The sequence below is a fragment of the Panicum virgatum genome, chromosome 1N (assembly GCF_016808335.1).
Source record: "Panicum virgatum strain AP13 chromosome 1N, P.virgatum_v5, whole genome shotgun sequence".
NCBI classification, from domain to species: domain Eukaryota; kingdom Viridiplantae; phylum Streptophyta; class Magnoliopsida; order Poales; family Poaceae; genus Panicum; species Panicum virgatum.
The window spans coordinates 807,500-825,765 of NC_053145.1; positions in this window are offsets into that span (position 1 = coordinate 807,500).

Consider the following 18,266-nt stretch of genomic DNA (forward strand, 5'->3'; position numbering starts at 1 on the left):
TGGGAAGACAAGGGCATGATGAAGCTTAGAGATAGAATTAGTGAAGAAAAGCTCAAGTGTTTCAAGCTTGATGATCAAGCAATTCTTTGGTTTGGGAAATATTTGGTGGTTCCCAAAAATTTTGAGCTTAGGAAGAAAATTCTTAATGAGGCTCTTGAATCTCAATTTTCTATCCATCCCGGTAGCAACAAGATGTATCAAGATTTGAAATAAAAATTTTGGTGGACTTGTATGAAAAGAGAAATTGCAAGATATATGGCCGAATGTGACGTTTGTCAAAGAGTGAAGGTCGAATATCTCAAGCCAACCGAAACTCTCCAACCTCTTCCTATTCCTCGTACTCTCCATGGGTACAATTCCATTTGGGTCATTGTGGATCGACTCATAAAATCTGCTCAGTTTCTTCCGGTCAAAGCCAACTACTCGGTTGAGAAATATGCGGAGCTTTATATCACCAAGATTGTTTGTCTCCATGGAGTTCCTAAATCTATATTATCCGATAGAGGCCCTCAATTCACAGCTCAGTTTTGGAAGAGTCTTCATGATGCCATGGGTACATATCTCACCTTTAGCATAGCTTATCACCCTCAAACCGGTGGACAAACCGAGCGGGTCAATCAAATTCTTGAAGATATGCTCAGATCATGTGCAATTATATATTTATGGGAAGAGTTGGGATGAATGCTTACCCTTTGCTGAATTTTCCTACAATAATAGTTACCAAGCAAGCATTGGGATGTCACCATTTGAGGCTTTGTCTGGACGGAGTTGTAGGACTCCTTTCAATTGGTCGGAATCCGGAGAATGAGTATATTTTGGTCCGGATATTGTTATGGAAGCCGAAGAGAAAGTAAAGACCATTCAAGAAAGACTACGAGCTGCACAATCTCACCAAAAACATTATGCAGATCGGTGTAGGAGAAAGCTAAGTTTTCGAGTTGGTGATTAAGTCTATCTCAAGGTTACACCTTTCAAGGGCACTCAACGGTTCCAAGAGAAAGGCAAGCTTGCTCCTCGCTACGTTGGTCCATTTCAGATCTTGGCAAAACGCGGGGCTGTCGCCTATCGATTGGAATTGCCACAATCTCTATCGACTATTCATGATGTGTTTCATGTCTCTCAATTGAAGAAGTTCTTAAGAATTCCTATAGAAGCCACAAATTTTGAAGATCTTGATATTCAACCCAATCTGTCGTACAAAGAACATTCTATCCGAATTCTTGACCGAGCTAAGCGCAAGACTAAAAACAAGACTACCAGATTTGTAAAAGTACAGTAGAGTCGCCATTCCGAGTGTGAGGCAATATGGGAACAAGAAGACCAACTTCGACAATCTTATCCCGACTTATTCATGGATGAGTATGTGTACTCGTGATCCTTTTCCTCTTTTCTTCTTGATTATAATGTTCTAGTGATCCTAAGATAGTTGCTTCATAATCTTCTGAGTTATTTTCTCAATTTTCTATCATATGCCTTAGAGAGGACCACCAAACTAAGCTGATTCTAAGCAAAAACATGACTTGAGGACAGTCTGCCTTCATCCAAAAATCTTGGGCAAAATCTTTCCAAAAAGGTGTGATCTACTAATTTGAGCCACGAACAATCCTCCATCCCTAGATCTCTAGTGAAATCTCAGGACGAGATTTTTCTAAGGGGGTGGGGGGGAATTTGTAACATCTCAAAAACTAATTTGAGTAAATCATGTCATCATGGGCATCATCTTTTAAATTTGAAACTGCATTTGGGTCGATTTCCGGAATGTCCGGATTTCAATCCGGAATCTCCGGATTGGGGCATACCCGGAGTTTCCGGGATGAAACCAGGAGTATTCGAGTTTTGGCTAGCTGAACACGTGTCACCCTCACATCACTCGTTTGCCACCTCACCCCCTGGCCCCACATGTCAGTTCGAGTGACTACTCCTGGGAACCTCCTTCCAGCTCTCTCTCTCTCTCTCTCTCTACCAAGGTCTTGGAGGAGCCCTCTCCTCCCTTCCACCATTGAGGCCCCACCTCGCCGGACCTTCACCGGAGGGTCGCCGGAGATCGACGCCGGCGAGCTGCACCACCTCGACCTCACCTCCTTGGAGCTTCCCCAAGCTTCTCCTTCCTCTTCTCCAAGTCTCAAGCAAGAAGAGCAAGCTCAAGCTTCACCAAGCCTTCTCCTTATCTAAGAACCCTTGCTGAGGTAGTTCTTGTCCCAGGTGAGCTCCTCCCTTTCCCCGATCTAGTTCCATTGCCCTAGGTTTAGAGCCAATAGAGTACCCTCACCATAGATGACCTAGAACTCTCAAACCCTAGTGCATGTAAGCTTTAGCTACCAAGATAGACTCATCATACCCCCTAGAAACCCTTAGAAGCAAACCCCATCACAAACCTTGCGTGAATCTTGACCTTGGACTGTCTACTGCTGCACATCCGGAGTTTCCGATTTAAAACCCGGAGCTTCCGGGATACCCGGAGACTCCAAGGTTGAAACCCGGAGTTTTCGGATTTGCTGGCCGGAGTATCTGGGTGTATTTCCGGAGTATTCGGGCTTACCCTATGATGCTGTCCACACCTACCCTTTTGCTACCCTTGCACTTAACTGGAGGCAACACACTTATGTATTATACATCTAGCTTATTTATCTACTTCGGCACTAAAGAATCATGTTTTCTCATGTCATATGCATCATATTATAATCATTCACGGCATGTTTTCTTATTTAGCATCATTGCATTCTTGTAGAGACCGTGACGTCGGAGCAAGAGGTGGGTGAGCACAAATTGGAGGCTGTGGGAGACGACGCTTCCTTTGAGACTCAAGGCAGGCACCTATGTATTCCTTACTCCCTATTTTGGATCAATTAAGTATATGTGTCTTGTTTGCGCATGAGTTACCATGCTTTATCTATATGTATCAATGTTTGATTAGAACCTATTTGATGCATTACCAACCTTGATTAGAACATAGCCATCTAGGTGAGTATGATTGTGTAAGGGTCACGAATTATATGCTTAGCCTTGCATAGTCTCGGTAGAAGTCGAGAGGTGGCAAGGTCACGACCACTCACTAGCTATAGGAAGTAATGTTTAATTCTACCTTCTTAGTTGGTGATGAATAAAATTTGAGAAACTATGAATTATGATTTGGACTTTAGCAAGATTGGTAGAGCCATGTTGAGAGTGGAACTCAAATGGTTAGACTTGCTTGAGTTGATTAAGGACCGATGTGTAATCGCTTTGATACTTGAGCACTTTTTCATACGAACCACATGCTTAATTATGGGAAGGTAAGCCAACTAGCATGAGACACACCTTGCCTTGATCAGATTCGGTGCGAGTCGTGATGGAGTGTGATCGGCGGTTCCGGTGCACTTGTACTTCCCGACCGTTCGCTCATAGCCGGATGTGTTTGTGTGAAAGGTTGAGGCATGAATCAACACTTATCCTTGGCCATGGGTATGGTCGTTGGTCTTGTCCTCGTGTGGGTAAAGTTGGACACCCCTGCAGGGTTTTCAATCTATTGCAATAGCCGCGCGCTCGGACATTGAGCACGCTATTGTACTTTGACTTTAATGTAGACTTACCGATGAAGTTCATGGAAGATTGAGCTTACGATCATGATCACTTTACTTATGCAAATGTATTGGTGTATGTTGTAGAGATCATAGATGCTATGTCTTTTGCTTCTTACAACTTGATCTAAGTAGATGCTTTTATGCAAAACTAAATACCATGACCTATCCTTGCTACTAACCAAATGCATTCTCCTTGAGGTCGGACAAGTATATACCCATATCGGATAATTCCTGCGAGTACCCTTTGTACTCAATGGACAATGACTCGATTTGGCGGGATTAACTTGGGCTGGTTCCTCACAACTCCGCAGCGTGCAACTCTTGCACTTTGTTTGTTGTGATTCTCTCAAATCCATTTGGTTTAGCCAGCATAGTTACTGTAGCATTTGCCACAAAGTTTTCTGGAACAATCAAACAACCACTATTACTTGATGTTTGTAAATTACCCAAGGGAAAAAGCCAAGACAGGTAGAAATGCCATCTGATGAGATGGGAAACTATTTGTAAGAGCAGAGCACTTATTTTTTCAGATGCCCTGCTGAAATCATTTTGCATGGCTGTTCATTCATGATGTACTGAAATCAGTTGCAGATAGTCTAGCACACTTTACTCTCCTATCATATATCAAACGACTGGTATTTCTATTGATTAAATGGAAATAGTGTAGCCCTCATGGGGGGGGGGGGGGGGGGGGGGGGGGGTAGACAACATCACCATCATTAAGTAGCAGAGGGGGTTGTATTTATATACTTGACTCCTCGGTGCTGGTGACAATATCAATTGCATATAGTTCACCAATCTCAACTTCCAGATCATCCAATGTCTTAGTATCTGAGATAAACAGGTCGAAACTGTTACCATCAACAGTTGATTGCTTTAGTCGATGGCTTCGAACATCTTTCACAATCTTGCAATTATGAGCTTTCTGGAGTCCTGTTGTAATATCATTGCTCTTCACAGATGATGGCGCACAATATAGTATAGTGGAGCACGTGCACTGACAAGTAAAATAAAAGATATAAAAGAATTAAAATAATGTTGGTAGTTTGCAACTGATGTACCTTCTTCCCAGGTCTAATGAGCCTTAGTGCAACTTCTGCTGCGCTATTGGCAACAGTAATTACTTGAGTTGCCTTTCCTGTTGCTTCCCCACTTACGACTATTGAATGAGCTAGTACAGCAGCACAACCGTCAATATGACAACCTATATCTCTGTTCATAGGGAATGGGAAAAAGTTAGTTTCATTTTTCACAAAATTTGAACACGATATAGATAATGGAAAATACATTACATGATGATTATGTCATTTTCTTTCTGAGGACAGGCTACTCGACGAACACATTTGACCCTTGATGTTGTTAACAGTGAGAGCAGTTGGGAAACCTTCTTTTTTAAGTTTCTTGTATATCCTTTTGATCCGTTCCAACATGATGGAATCTTTTTTCTTTTTTTCTCGAACACGCAGGAGAGCTGCGTATCTTTGTATTAAGAAGAGAGAAATGGCCAATTACAATAACCAATCACACACCTTGGGCCAGAGTGGGTGATGGTAGAAAAACACACAAAAAAAAGAGACTATTACATAAACAAATAGGTAGAAGGACCTGACCACAACACCCTAATGGTACAGCTAATCCACCCGGTCAACGCAGGGCCCTAAGCCCCTTAACACCTGCAACTTGCCAAAGGTGAAATTCATCCCTATAAGCTTGCAGGGCAACTTGTAGGCAAGGAGCTGATCCATCAAAGACACAAGCATTGCGGTGTTTCCAAAGGATCCAAGCCCCCAACATAACCAGTGAATTGAAACCTTTTTTGTGCTGTTTTGGTACTTTCCTCCAAGCTTTCAACCACCAGTCAGCCAAAGAGACCGTCCTTCGGTTGGGGACCGAAGCGACCAGATTCAGGGGCACTAAGACAGCGAACCAGAATTGTCTAGCGAAAACACAGGTTGTGAGGATGTGTTGTGAAGTTTTGTCTTCTTGGTCGCAGAGGGGACAGCGGTCCGGGTGAGGGAGTCCTCTTTTTTGCAACCGGTCAACTGTCCAACAACGGTTCCGGATTGCTAACCAAACAAAAGTTTTGCATTTTCCTAGAGCCCAAGACTTCCACAAGCGCCTCCAAGGTTCAAACGTAGCGGACCCAAAAAAGAAGGCACGGTAGGCCGATTTAGTGGAGAAAGAACCTGAAGAATCAAGCTTCCAGTGGTGAGCATCTTCCATGGCATTAAGTGCAAAGCCCGAAATTAAATCCCAGAGCTGCAAGTACTCAGCAAGCCCATGCCAACCAAAAGGCCCTTTTATGTCAGATACCCAAGTTAGCTCATGGAGGGCTTCTGCCACAGTCCTTGTTCTTCTCACTTTTGGGGGGACACATTTGAGAACATTGGGTGCCAAATTTTCTAATTTCTATCCATGCAGCCAGCGGTCAGACCAGAATAAGGTGTTCTCACCATTGCCAACAATGGTGACGACTGAAATAACAAACAAAGCAGAAGTATTCAAGTGGACCGGGATTTCCAGGACGGCCCAAGGACGATCTTGTTTTGTTTTTTCAATCCAAAGTCACCTCATTTGTAATGCCCATCCCATGACCTTGAGGTTGTGGATACCGAGACCTCCTAGCTCAAATGGTCGCATGACCTTTTCCCAAGCTACTAAACAGCAGCCACCATTGACATTTTTTCTCCCTTTCCATAGAAAACTCATTCTTATTTTGTCAATAGCCTTGATGAATCACTTAGGAACTTTCAGCGCTACCAGCAAGTAGATTGGGATTGCTGTGAGAACGAAACGTACCAGCACAGCGCGACCAGATTGGAATCTATCTTCTGGCAAATATCTCCAACAATGGCATTAGGTATGCAGTAAGACACTGCAACCTTTAGGACATCTGAAGCAGAGGGGAAAAGATCCATGAAGAAATTAATCCAAAATCACAAAGCATAATACCAATCTTATGCAGGCCACAATTACCATTTATTATCCTGCCTGGGTCCTTGTACTTTGTCATCCTTATGTTGGAAAGATTACTTGAATTCTTAATCAGGTTACTGGTATTCAACTCAGTTGCATAATCCCTCTTGACCAGGCTGCTGGTATTCAACTCCGTTCCAATATCCCTTTTGATCAGGCTACCTGTATTCATCTCCATTCCATCATCTGAACTCTCTCTGTGATAATTTATCCTTGAACATTTTCTGTAGCATAAACGGTGGAAATAAGATGGGTGAGGAAACATATAAAATCAAAAGGTTGCATGAGAAATAGAAATAATGAGATATACTTACAGAAGCATAACTCTTGGTGGCCCATCTATGGATAACAATTCGTGCATCAAGAGGTCTGCCCCCGTTTTCCAATGGAATGGGAAGGTCCTTTGTTGGGAATCAAGGTGGCCCTAATACCCACTAAGCTAAGGACTTACACCTAACACACACACACCAACTCACTCTAGAGTCGGTTAGTCTTTTCAATTTCTAGCTACTTAGTGTATAACGTCCTTTCAACGGCAGAGCCGCTTTCTCGCTTTTGGGTGGCAGAGCCTACCAACAGATGAAGCTGTCTTCCGGGAGGCAGAGCCTTCCTACGATGAAGCCCAGACCTTTTGTGATCCTGGGTGGCAGAGAAAACCTACAATAGATCACAATACACTAAGTACTCAGAAACTGGGAGACTAACACTTACAAAACACCTGCTTTATTTCAACACAAGAGTACACAACACACTCTCTTTATGTGGCTATCCTAGCACTCACCCTCTCACTACTTCCTAGCTCCACTCATCTATCATGCTCATGGATGGATGGCATGGCTAGGGAGGGGGTCTCTATTTATAGGGTTACAAGGCAATTGGATTATTGACATGTGGCAAAATCATAGCCCTTGATCTAAATTCTACACTCTTTCATGAAAATGTCTAGTCCTAGAAATATCTTTGATTTATTTTATTTAGATATTCTAGAGAACTCCGTGGAAAATGTCTTATCCTTGAACTGTGGAGAAGAGTGTAGAAGTTTGACTTGCTTCCTTCAACATCCTTCATGTGGAATGAACCCATAGGTGCAGGATCTGGCTGATGCAGAATTCTGATGGCCTTCAAGCTGTCCCACACACTATATAGTGGTATTTTTGAATGGGGAGTGAACACACGTAATGCCTCGATGGAAAGAAGAGATCTCTTTGACATAGATTCCCAATTTCTCAACATCAGCACATGAAAGTCATCCAGATAAACACCCTTTCTCTTCTCCTCAAAAGTATATAGAACTCTTTCTCTGGTCAGATCATTTCTGGATGAATCCCATAGATGTATGATAAAAACATCAAGTGCGAAGTCAAAGCTCCCACTACCCCTTCCATGTAGTCTATCCCACACTACATCAAAAGCATTTCTCATTGACCATGGCCCAAGCAATGTGGCGCTTGGATCTTTTTTGCAGTTTCCCTTGCTCTTCAGTCATAAATGTTGTATATTTGGAGCTGGGATTATATATTGCATCTTCTTCGGCCTCTGCATGCCATCTTCGGGTCGGCCTGCTTCCTTTTCTATTGTTTCATCATAACTGAATTCTGCACAGGTTGTCTCTGTCAATATACCGGTGAACCAACTTTGGCCTCCGGCACCTACAAGACACATCAATCTTCCTTGATATCTAAGGTAGTGTAGGTATGTCCCAGAAGGTTGACATACCCAAGATTGATCCTCTATGTCAGGCCATCTGTATGATATCTCAGAGTTGGCCCATGTCCAAAACCTGTGATGTCCTATGGATTCCTCAACTGAGTGGCCACAAAATACTCAATACTCTCTTCACCAGCCCCACACTCTCAATACTCTCTTCACCAGCACCACACTCAATTGCCAGACTCTGACATTTGGCCATCTCTTCAACAAGCTCAGCACGTTTCCTTTCTTTTGCCTTCCCCTGGTTGACAAGTTCCTGGAATAGAGAATATGATTTCTCACTGGACTCAACAATACCATTTTTCATGTCCTTCATAATTTTCACCATTGGACTCTTGCTTTTCTTGGAAGGGCTGGACTGTAAACTTTTCATGGTAGAGGAGCTTTTCTTAGCAGGACTAGACCCTGTACTCCTCAAGTCACATGTACTGCTCTTCAGTTGTGTAATTCTATTGTTCAATTGTTTGCTTGAATGCCACAGTCCAGCCCTTATCCAATATTGCTTTCTTATGTTCAGGTACCCTCTGTTTGTCCATGTTTTATTTGGACAATTACCAGCCTGTATTTTCTCACATTCTATTTCACAAAACTCAGTTGGCCTCTATTAGAGAAAATTAATTTAATATGGATCATCTAATGCCTATGTTGACACCGTTTTTTGGCACATGTCAATTTGTTGGGCAAGCGGCCGATGAAGAATGGGCCGGTGCTGGATCGAAAGGGAATAAAGAGCGTATTGGGCCTTTAGGCCAGGAGGAGGCGTCGCAGCCGATGGAGCTATGGAAGGAGCTGGCGAATGAAGCTGGCAAGTTATTTTTTAGGCTTTGTTTCGTTTGAATTAGGCAAGTTTGTTTCTTGTTTCGCATGTTGTAATCTCGCCGTATCGGCAAGGGAGGTTAGGGTTAGGCTATAAATAGCTGACCTCCGCCATTTATAAACTTTCATCAACCACATCCAAACAAAGCCTTTACATACAAAGCAATCTACTTTTCCACACGGCGACTTCGCCTTAGATGCAGTAGTTTTTCTCTTTACGAGTTCTTCTCAGCAGGTATGTTCCATCGCTTGTTGAAAAGTATGGAGTAGAGTTGCGTATATGGTTCAGGTTGATGGTGCATCTCTTCTTCCTCCATCTATGGCGCTCAAAGTTATCGATCATGCTAGATCCGTCCGGCGGGGTTTAGCTGTTCACCAGTTATCGAGCACGTTAGATTCGTTCGGCGGGGTCTGACTGTTCAACAATTATCGAGCTCTCCAGATCCGTTCCACGGCGTCTGGTTTGCTCACCAGTTATTGGTAAAAGTTGGAGATCTGTTAGATTAATTTGATCTGTTAGTCTAGCTTGTTGCTTTTACTACCAAGTTATCTGTGTATGCTTAGATCTTGCTTGGTTGCTTTTAATCTAATTTATTTTAAGTTTACATCATAGTTATCCAGTTTAGATCTGTTCGCTATCGGCTCTCATCATGTTAGATTTGACCATAGCCGATTGGATTTGGATATAGGTGTTGCATGCAGGTTACATTGCTATGAGCGTGGCCTGTTTTCCTGTGAATTGGTTGTACGATGGCCGATCCATGTGTGCCCATCGTTATCGGCTGGCTAGCCATAACCCCCCCTGAATTTAACCATCTACCTTCCATGTCAATTCCAGGTCAACTTGACTGGCACGCCTAGCGCACCGTACACGCACCGATTGGGTTCTGTACGTCGGAGCAAAGCAGATCTCCCCGGCCCTAGCTACATGGAGCGTGAGAGTCCCCCTACGGTGGGATTTTCGCGTCAACACGCTTCTTGGCACGCCCAGTGGAGCCCGTCATCAACATCCATGATGACATCATATACGGCTACATCTACAGTCCCAAAAAGCTCCCTTTTGATTCTTTAGCCCCAACTAACACTTTAGTCCCAAAAAGTCCCTCCTGTTTGATTCTTTAGGGACTAAAGTACCAGGAACTTTTGCATAAGTCCCATGAACCAAACACTCCATAGTATATTAGTATTTATTAGTATTGTGATCTTTTTATACTGTTATCAGATGAGTAGGGACAAGTGAGTTCTCAAGACAGAGGGGACAATTGACAAAGTGCCAAGGTCTCGCAGCTACGCTCAGCTCAGGTTGTGCTGCCCCCTTGGTGGCCTGCCCATCCTGGCTTTGGAAATATTGGTAAGTCAACCGCCTGTTTGATTCAACAGCATGTGTAAAGTTCCGGATTTTTTTGGAATGTTAAGTAGTCGAAAAATATGAATTTCAAAACTTTTTATGTTGGTACTGCAATAAGATCATTTAAGTAGAAATTCTACCTCTCTAAAATTTCTTAATAATTAAAATTTTGTTTTGAATTAAGAGAATTATTTTGCAAGTGTGAAAATATTTGGAGTTATTTGAATTTTATTTGGCCTTACCGTGTTTAATTGAATTCAATTTGAATTTAATTTTTTTTATTTGAAATTGTGTGGAATTTAAATTAAAGTGTCCCATCAATTTAAATTCAAATGCTAACCTAGCCCACCTTCACCATCCGTTCGACACCACCGGCCGTGCCGCAGCCATGAATTCCCAGGCGCTCGGGTGCACATGCCTGAGCCCTGGTCGGCCATGCCCCAGGTCATGCCTTGGTGAGACCGAGCCATGGACCACGATGTCACGGCCGCGCCACGGCGGTGCACGAACACACCATCCTGACCTCACCTTGCTCTTTGTTTAGGCCAAAAGGCCGGGCCTTTCTGAGTCCCATGCCTGTGCACATCCTGTCGTCAGCGAGCCCAACCGTGCCGAGCACAAAAACGGCCGCAACATCACATCTGCAACGTGGCAAGCCCGCTCGGGCAATACGTCGAACACCTCTCGCTCACCTTGCCATGGTTTTGTCCTGTCGCCCGGTGCCGCCCAAGGTAGCGTCTTGGCTTCACCGAACCCCGCCTGTGAGCTCGGCCGACTCGACCCATGCCAAACCACGCCCTTGCCTTCCTTGCTCCAGAATCGAGCCCAATCGTTCACCATAATCCTGCCTTGCCAGCATTGTTCATCGTTGTTCCGCTCTGCTTGTTGTCGCCCAGCCCTTACCTTGCTAACCGTGCACGCGCCGTAGCTGCGCCGTGCCGTTCTGCCATCAACCGCGTTCTACCGCCTCCTGAACCTCGCCATTTCTCCTGCCGTCGTGTCGCCGTGCGAACTGGGATGCCGGCACTCACGTGCGGCACGGCCACGCCGCGGCTCTGGGAGCCAAGACCCGCGCGCGTGACTCGCACCATGCGAGGTAGTGCCTTGTCTCTCCTTTAGCCTTAGCCACTGCCTAGACCAAGCAGAGCCTCGCCGCGCACGCCCGCCGCGTGCACGTCGCCGTCGAGCCCTCGCCGCCACCGTCATCGCCGCCTCACCACCGTGAAGAACCTAGCCGCCGCGCCATGCCTCAGCCACGTGGAACGCGTGCACACTCGGCGCCGCTCAGGGCAGTGCCCTTGACCCGCAGCTCACCGTTGCTGCCACCGCCGCCGAGCATCGGCGTGCGTGCGCACCCACACGAGCCAGCCGCACCGGATCGAGTTTTCACCACACCGGATCCCTTGTGATGCTGACACCCTGGCCCCTCATTTCAGTGACAGTGGGAGCCTGAAAGGACCTTAATCGCGTGATGTCGCATAGAGAGGGATGAATAGGCATTTAAAATAAATTCTAGAAATTAAAACACTTAAGCAAACAATCAGTCACTGACCGGTTAGATCGATCAGGCAGACCGATCAGACTGGTCTAACCCTTAGAACTGCTGCCAAACCTACCAACTGGTCAGACCGGTTGTTCCACGCAAAATCTGCACAAAACAAGATTTCTTCCCCCCTTCTCAAGCTCAAGCACAAATGCAACTTGGTGTAGTACTTCTGTAGGTGCTAACAAATATATTTTACGTCCCTACACACATTGAGACAACACAACCAAGTAGATCGTAGCGGAAGCACAAATAAAGCTAGAACACAAAGTTTGAGGCAAACCAAATGAAGATGATGCAATGAAGACACAGCGATTTGTTTCACCGAAGTTCAGATTCACCACGTTCACCACTTGTGAATCCTAGTCTCTATTGAGGAAGTTTATCGCGACCGCAAGGTCAAACTATCTCCTCCTTTCCACTATATGACCATGCGCCCTCGTGGCACACAATCGCTGTTGCAACAAACTTGCTGCTGCTCACCACAAGCTTGGGAGCTAGCCGGCAACGCCTAGCCGTCTAGGAGGCTTCACCTCCAAGAGTAACAAATGGTTCAACAAATTGGCCAACACAACCGCAAGTGCTCAAAGCTAGGGATTATGCCCTCGCTGTTCAAATGCTCTCAAAGAATGGTTTCACTCATCCCAACTCAATGATTCAATACTAATCAATCAAGTCTCATAAAGAGAGGTTGGGGAGATCTTCCCAAGTGCTCAAAGGACTCAGAGTTGGCTAAAAAATGATAAGGCATCAGCACCCCTACATGGGTGAAATCATGGGGGATAAATACTCCTCTCACAAAAACTAGTCATTGTCCCTGTTAATGTTAGACCGGTCAAACCGGTCACCCAGACCGGTCAGACCGATCTGTTTGAAAAACTAGCCGTTGGACTCCAACCGGTCAGACCGGTCCACTGACCCGGTCAGACCGGTCCTAGGTGACTTCTGGTCTTTTGCGTTTTCTCTCGGGCTTTTCTCACATGGGACGCTATGAGCACATTTGGTAATGTCTAAACCACAGATGTTGCATCCCCCTTGATAGTACATCATCCTATACTCAAGTTTTCATAAATCAACACATAAACAGCACTTGAGCTTCATATTTTGATCATGCCGAACTTTCTTCTATTAATATCTTGAGGTTGTCAATATTTTCAATTCATCGAGCATATTCGCTTTGAGCTAGTGACTTTGAATCTTCCATCATATAAGAATAAAATCCATCTTTGATTCACAAGTCACTTTCTTTATTCAAATAATGACATTCTTCAACATAGAGCTCTCCATGACTCTAGAATCTCCGGTCATTGACCCATATCGATTTTCTTGCTCCCCCCAAGCCGTCGCTTGCGTAGCCTTTTGAAACTCGCCTCTCAGTTATTCCATCTTCATTCTAGTCATCCATTTTGAACTCACATTGATTTATGTCATGCATGAAATCTTCTTTATTAATTTGAATCCACCATTCAATTTCACATGCAAGCTTTCCAATTTGAGACTACATATATGCATGAACTCTTGTCTTATTCACGTGTTCCTTGCTTGCTTACTTTGATAATCAATATTCATTACATATGACAAGTCTTCCAAACTCGAAACTATGCATAAGCATATCATCATGTCTCAATCACATAACCTTTGCTTGTCATTTGAATCCCATCATGAGTCGAACAAGCTTCAATAGATATTAGACCCTTCATAACAACCATGAATACCTTGCTGTCAGTGTGATATAAACACTTGCTTGCAATACATGAGTCACTTCATTTAATATCACATCTTGAATTAAATTCCTGCTCATAATCTCATGTAAACAAGTTTGTCTTTTAATCGTGTTGTCAATCAATACACCAAAACCCACTAGGGGCCTAGATGCTCTTTCAGAGCCACTGCCCGTAGGCCCGCCTTGTCGGAGAGAGGAGGGAGAGAGAGTGAACCCTGCTGTCTGGGCCATTTTTGGCCTGCTGAGCCGAGTCAGCCCATGTGCCAAAGCCAAGCCCGAGTAGAGCCCTATTGGGCTGCAAACAAGCAGCCCGCCTTTTCGGCCCATAGAACCCATAAGCGCGGTGCTCTTTTTCCTTTTTCCGTTAAACCTGACGCATGGGGCCCACCTGTCGGCCTCTTCGCGAGACTGACATGTGGACCCCACTGACCTTGCCATCGACCCGTTGATTTGATCAACATTGACTAAGTCATGCTGACGTCAGCAAAGGCCGACCTCGTGCTGATGTCAGCATGACACATGGCACGCCCAGAGGCTGCCATGTGGCTAATTGTGTGCTTCTTGTTCCAATAATTATTTATTATTTGCAGAAAATGGTTTAACCTTAGGAAATTCATAATAATTAACCGAACCTCCGAAAATTATAAAACTAATTTTATAATTTTTCTAAAATCATGCTCTACCCGTTAAAGTAGGTTTTATTGTGAGTTGAATCTTATTTGAGCAGTTTTGTGCATTCTTGCACTTTGGCCACTATGTTTATATGTAATTACAAATAGGTCCCTACGTGGAGGAGTTGATCGACGTCCCCGCCGACCAGAGGATCCAGGAGACTTCTCAAACACCTGAAGAGTCCAGGAGGACGTACCGAGCGACTGGAAGACCCCGGAGACCTAGGAAGACTACAAAGAACTATCAAGTTCACGCCCATTCTCGATTTGAATACCAATTAGGCATTGCTTGCTAGATATGCTATGCTTTACTGTTCAGTTATGATGAGATGAACCCGCATGACCTATTTACTTCCGTATTCCTTGAATTCCCATGATTACCTTGAATGATTATTGAATGATTTGGCTACTATGGTTGCTATGGTATGGGTATGGGAATTCGTGGTATGATAGTCTTGGCATGAGTGAAGATCCACCATATATCAGGAGTCGGTGATTAGGGCTTTTAGCGGGGGCGAGCGAACCATACCCGATCTTCGGATTTGGGGCTGGGGATTATGTGTTGGGCACGATCCTACGGAGCACCTGTGGCGGGTGTGAGTGTAACACCCCGGTGTTACTTTTGACACTAACATTGTGCTTGATCGCTAGTTAAGGCTAATCACCGTCATTAGCGTTAACCGAGTCCGCGTTTTAATCTTTGTCTTAGCCGTTTTCGATCTCATTTTTGTCATCGATTCGAGCTCCAAATCAATTTCCGCCCAAAACGAAAGTTGTAGATCTTTCCTTCCTCTACAACTTTTATTTTGGCCAAATTTCTTGTTCCTATATCAAATTTGAGTTTTGGCCGGTCAAAAACAGGTCAAAATCATTCAAAATTTGTCACTGGGTTTTACTGTGCCTATACTGTGCTCGACACGGTGTGTTCGCCGGCCATACCGGCGACTGTGCTCGTCGGCGCCGCTTCCACGCGTCGGCCATCGCGTCTGAGCGCCGCTCTTCACCTCGCGGACGACCTCGAAGCTTCCCGGGCCATCCCAATCCTCCTTTCTCCTCCTCAGTGCACGACGAGCCGAGCTCGAGCGAGCAGCACCGAGCGAAACCGCCGCCGCTCGTCGCACCGGCAAATCCTCGCCGCCGTAGCTCGATTCGTCGCGCTCCAACCCACTGCACCTCGCCCCGAAGCTCGTCCAGCCTTCCACGAACGCGACCGTGCCCTACCCCGGCCGAAATCGAGCTCAGACCGCCGCTCGCCATCGCCGACCTCCGTCAAGCTCCGCCCCGAGCTTCGCCCTCACGTCGACGACCCCCTTCCGGCCTTCCTCCGCGCAAAATCGATCCACGGTGAGCTCGGCCGCAACCCTATCTCACTCCCCGACCCTCTCCCCACCCTAATCCGCGGCCGCCGCCGTCGAAGCGCCGCCGCGAATGCGCCGCCCGCCGCGCGCGCACGCCGCCAGCCCCCTCTGCTCCTCCCTGGGCGCCACCTCCGCGCGCCCTAGGGCCGCCCGGGCTCCCTGGTGCTCGCGCCGCCCGCTCCCGCCGCCGCCTTGCGCTGCAGTGGCCGGAACGCCGCCGCCGACGCCATGCCGCCGCTCCAAATCGCGTGCGCCGCCGCGAGCCGCCGCGCCAGCCCCTCCCTGCGCCTCCCCGCAGCCTCCCCCTGCTCCGCCCTGCGCTAGCCCCGCCGGCGTGCCCTGGCTGCGGCTGGGCCAGCCCCCCACCGCCGGCGAGCCGTGGGCGGGCGGCAGCGTCGCCACCGCCGCGCGCCCTTGCCCTGGCGCCGCCGCGGGCCGCCTTGAGCGCGCGCCTCTGGGCATGCCGCGCGCCCCTTGTCCGTGCCATGTGCGCCCCGCTCGGCCATGCCGCCCCGCGCCCCGGCCGCGGCTCGATCAGCCGCCGTCGCCGGCCGGCCTGTGCCGCGCCGCCGCGGGCCGCCTGCTTGCGCGCCTGGGCGAAACAGGGGAGGGGGAAGGGGCGATTGGGAGCTGGGCTCCCACTAACGTGTGGGGCCCGGCTGTCAGCGCCCCCACCCCCTTTTTATGTTTTCCAGTTATTTAGTTATTTCGGCTGGTATTTTCTTTAATGCTTATTAAATCGTAGAAAAATCCAAAAAATGCAAACCCAATTTTGTTGGGTTTCTAAAATCAAGATCTTCAGAAGAAAAATACTTGTGCATGTGAAATACTACTTTTGCCCCTGATGAAAATTCAGTTTGTGTTAAACCTAGTTTATTTATTACCACTTTTTTTGTTGCTCTAAAAATTATGAAAAATTTGCAGTGGCTTAGTTCTTGCATGTGTAGTTCACTAAAAAAGTTTCAGGTGCATGTTCTATGTGCAAGTGTGTGGATCTATTTGTTGTTTAATTGCTTTTCTAGGGTTAAAATAAATGCTTTCGATCGTCGTTAAATGTTAGAAAAATTTGGGTGGCATGCTTTCTGTTTTCAAGTTGAGCTGGTTAATTTTGTTACTAGGTTATGGGTGCAAGTTAGAGTTTTGCTTATACTTTGCCTAGCTATGCTCTTTTCTTTATTTAATTGTTAGTAGTTGTTTTTGGAAGGAAGCACTTCAGGCTAATTTGAGTTAATCCTTTCATCGCATTAGGTGCTCATGCATTGCACTGTGTTCTAATTGTTGCATGGCATATTTTTATTCGTGTAGACGCCGCGAACGAAGTCGCCTACGAGTTGATCGCTGAGCCAGTCCAGGAGCCACGAGCAGAAGAGCCGCAGAAGGTCGCCGTTGAGCCCGCTCCAAAAGTTTTCGTTAACCCCGCTGACCTGCAAGGCAAGCCCCGGAGCATAACCATAAATTAAATTATTCAATGTTTATTTAAGTATTGGTGCATTTAAGTTTTAGGAGTTGTATGAAACCCTAGTATGCATGTTCTCCCTAGGTACCCATGAGTCCATACTAGTGTGCAGGTATCGTTAGCAATGCTCTGCTAAGTAGGATTTCGGTAGAAGTCGAGTGATTGCTGTCACTCGCGAGTTTTAGGATCTTGGTCCCTTAGCTTTGGCTTGTAATAAATTGTGGAGTAAAGAGAAATGGAGACCGGGCGGATATGAGTTGGATTAATGGTATGGAATGGATGGAAAGTAAGCTCCGCCTGTGTTGATTGAGGACCGTTCCGTTGTTGGCAGTGTTGACTGAGTTTGAACAGTACTAACCACATGCCGGAAGTAGGAGGTAGTCGAAACCGGTAAGCTAATTACCTGATTTGCAACGATACTTTGAATAGCGACCTGCTACTCTGGGAGTGGGATGATGGCGGGTGTTGGAGTGTATGTCGCCTCCTAGTTCTCTGGGAGTTCGCTGTGAGGGACCCTTCACCCGGGTTTTGGCAGGCGTGATTCAGACGTCGGGGTGATGATGGGAACAGTTGACGTGTGTGGCCCGACGGGGTTTACGCGTGTCGTGTGAGTTAGGTCCACCTTGCAAGGTTAAATCGGATCGATTCGCCGTCTCTCTCGGTTAAGAGAACCTTGGTCACTTTGTCACATCGTAGTAAGAAAGTGGAATGAAAGAGGAATAGAAAGGGTTGGTTTGCGAGTTACTAAAAGATAATCTGTTCCACCATGTGTGCTCTAGATGAATAGGCGAATTTAGTTAATGCTTGGTACACTAAATGGAGCTAAAATATTGAAAGTAAGGATTCACTTCTAGCAGCCTTTCAGCAAAAGAACTCCAGAGCCAAAAAGCTTCGCATGTCTAGGTAATGGGCTAAGTATACCCAGAGTCGGGTAAGCCTTGCTGAGTATTAGTATACTCAGGGTTGTGGTTGTAACCCTTCTGAGCAGGTTGTGTCCCTGCGGACTTCGAGGAGATCTGTGCGTCCTGGATTGGACAGCCGCTTCCTCCGGGTTGGACCGTCGAGTGGGCCCCGTCTTCCCCGTGAAGATTGGGCAGGTTGGCGT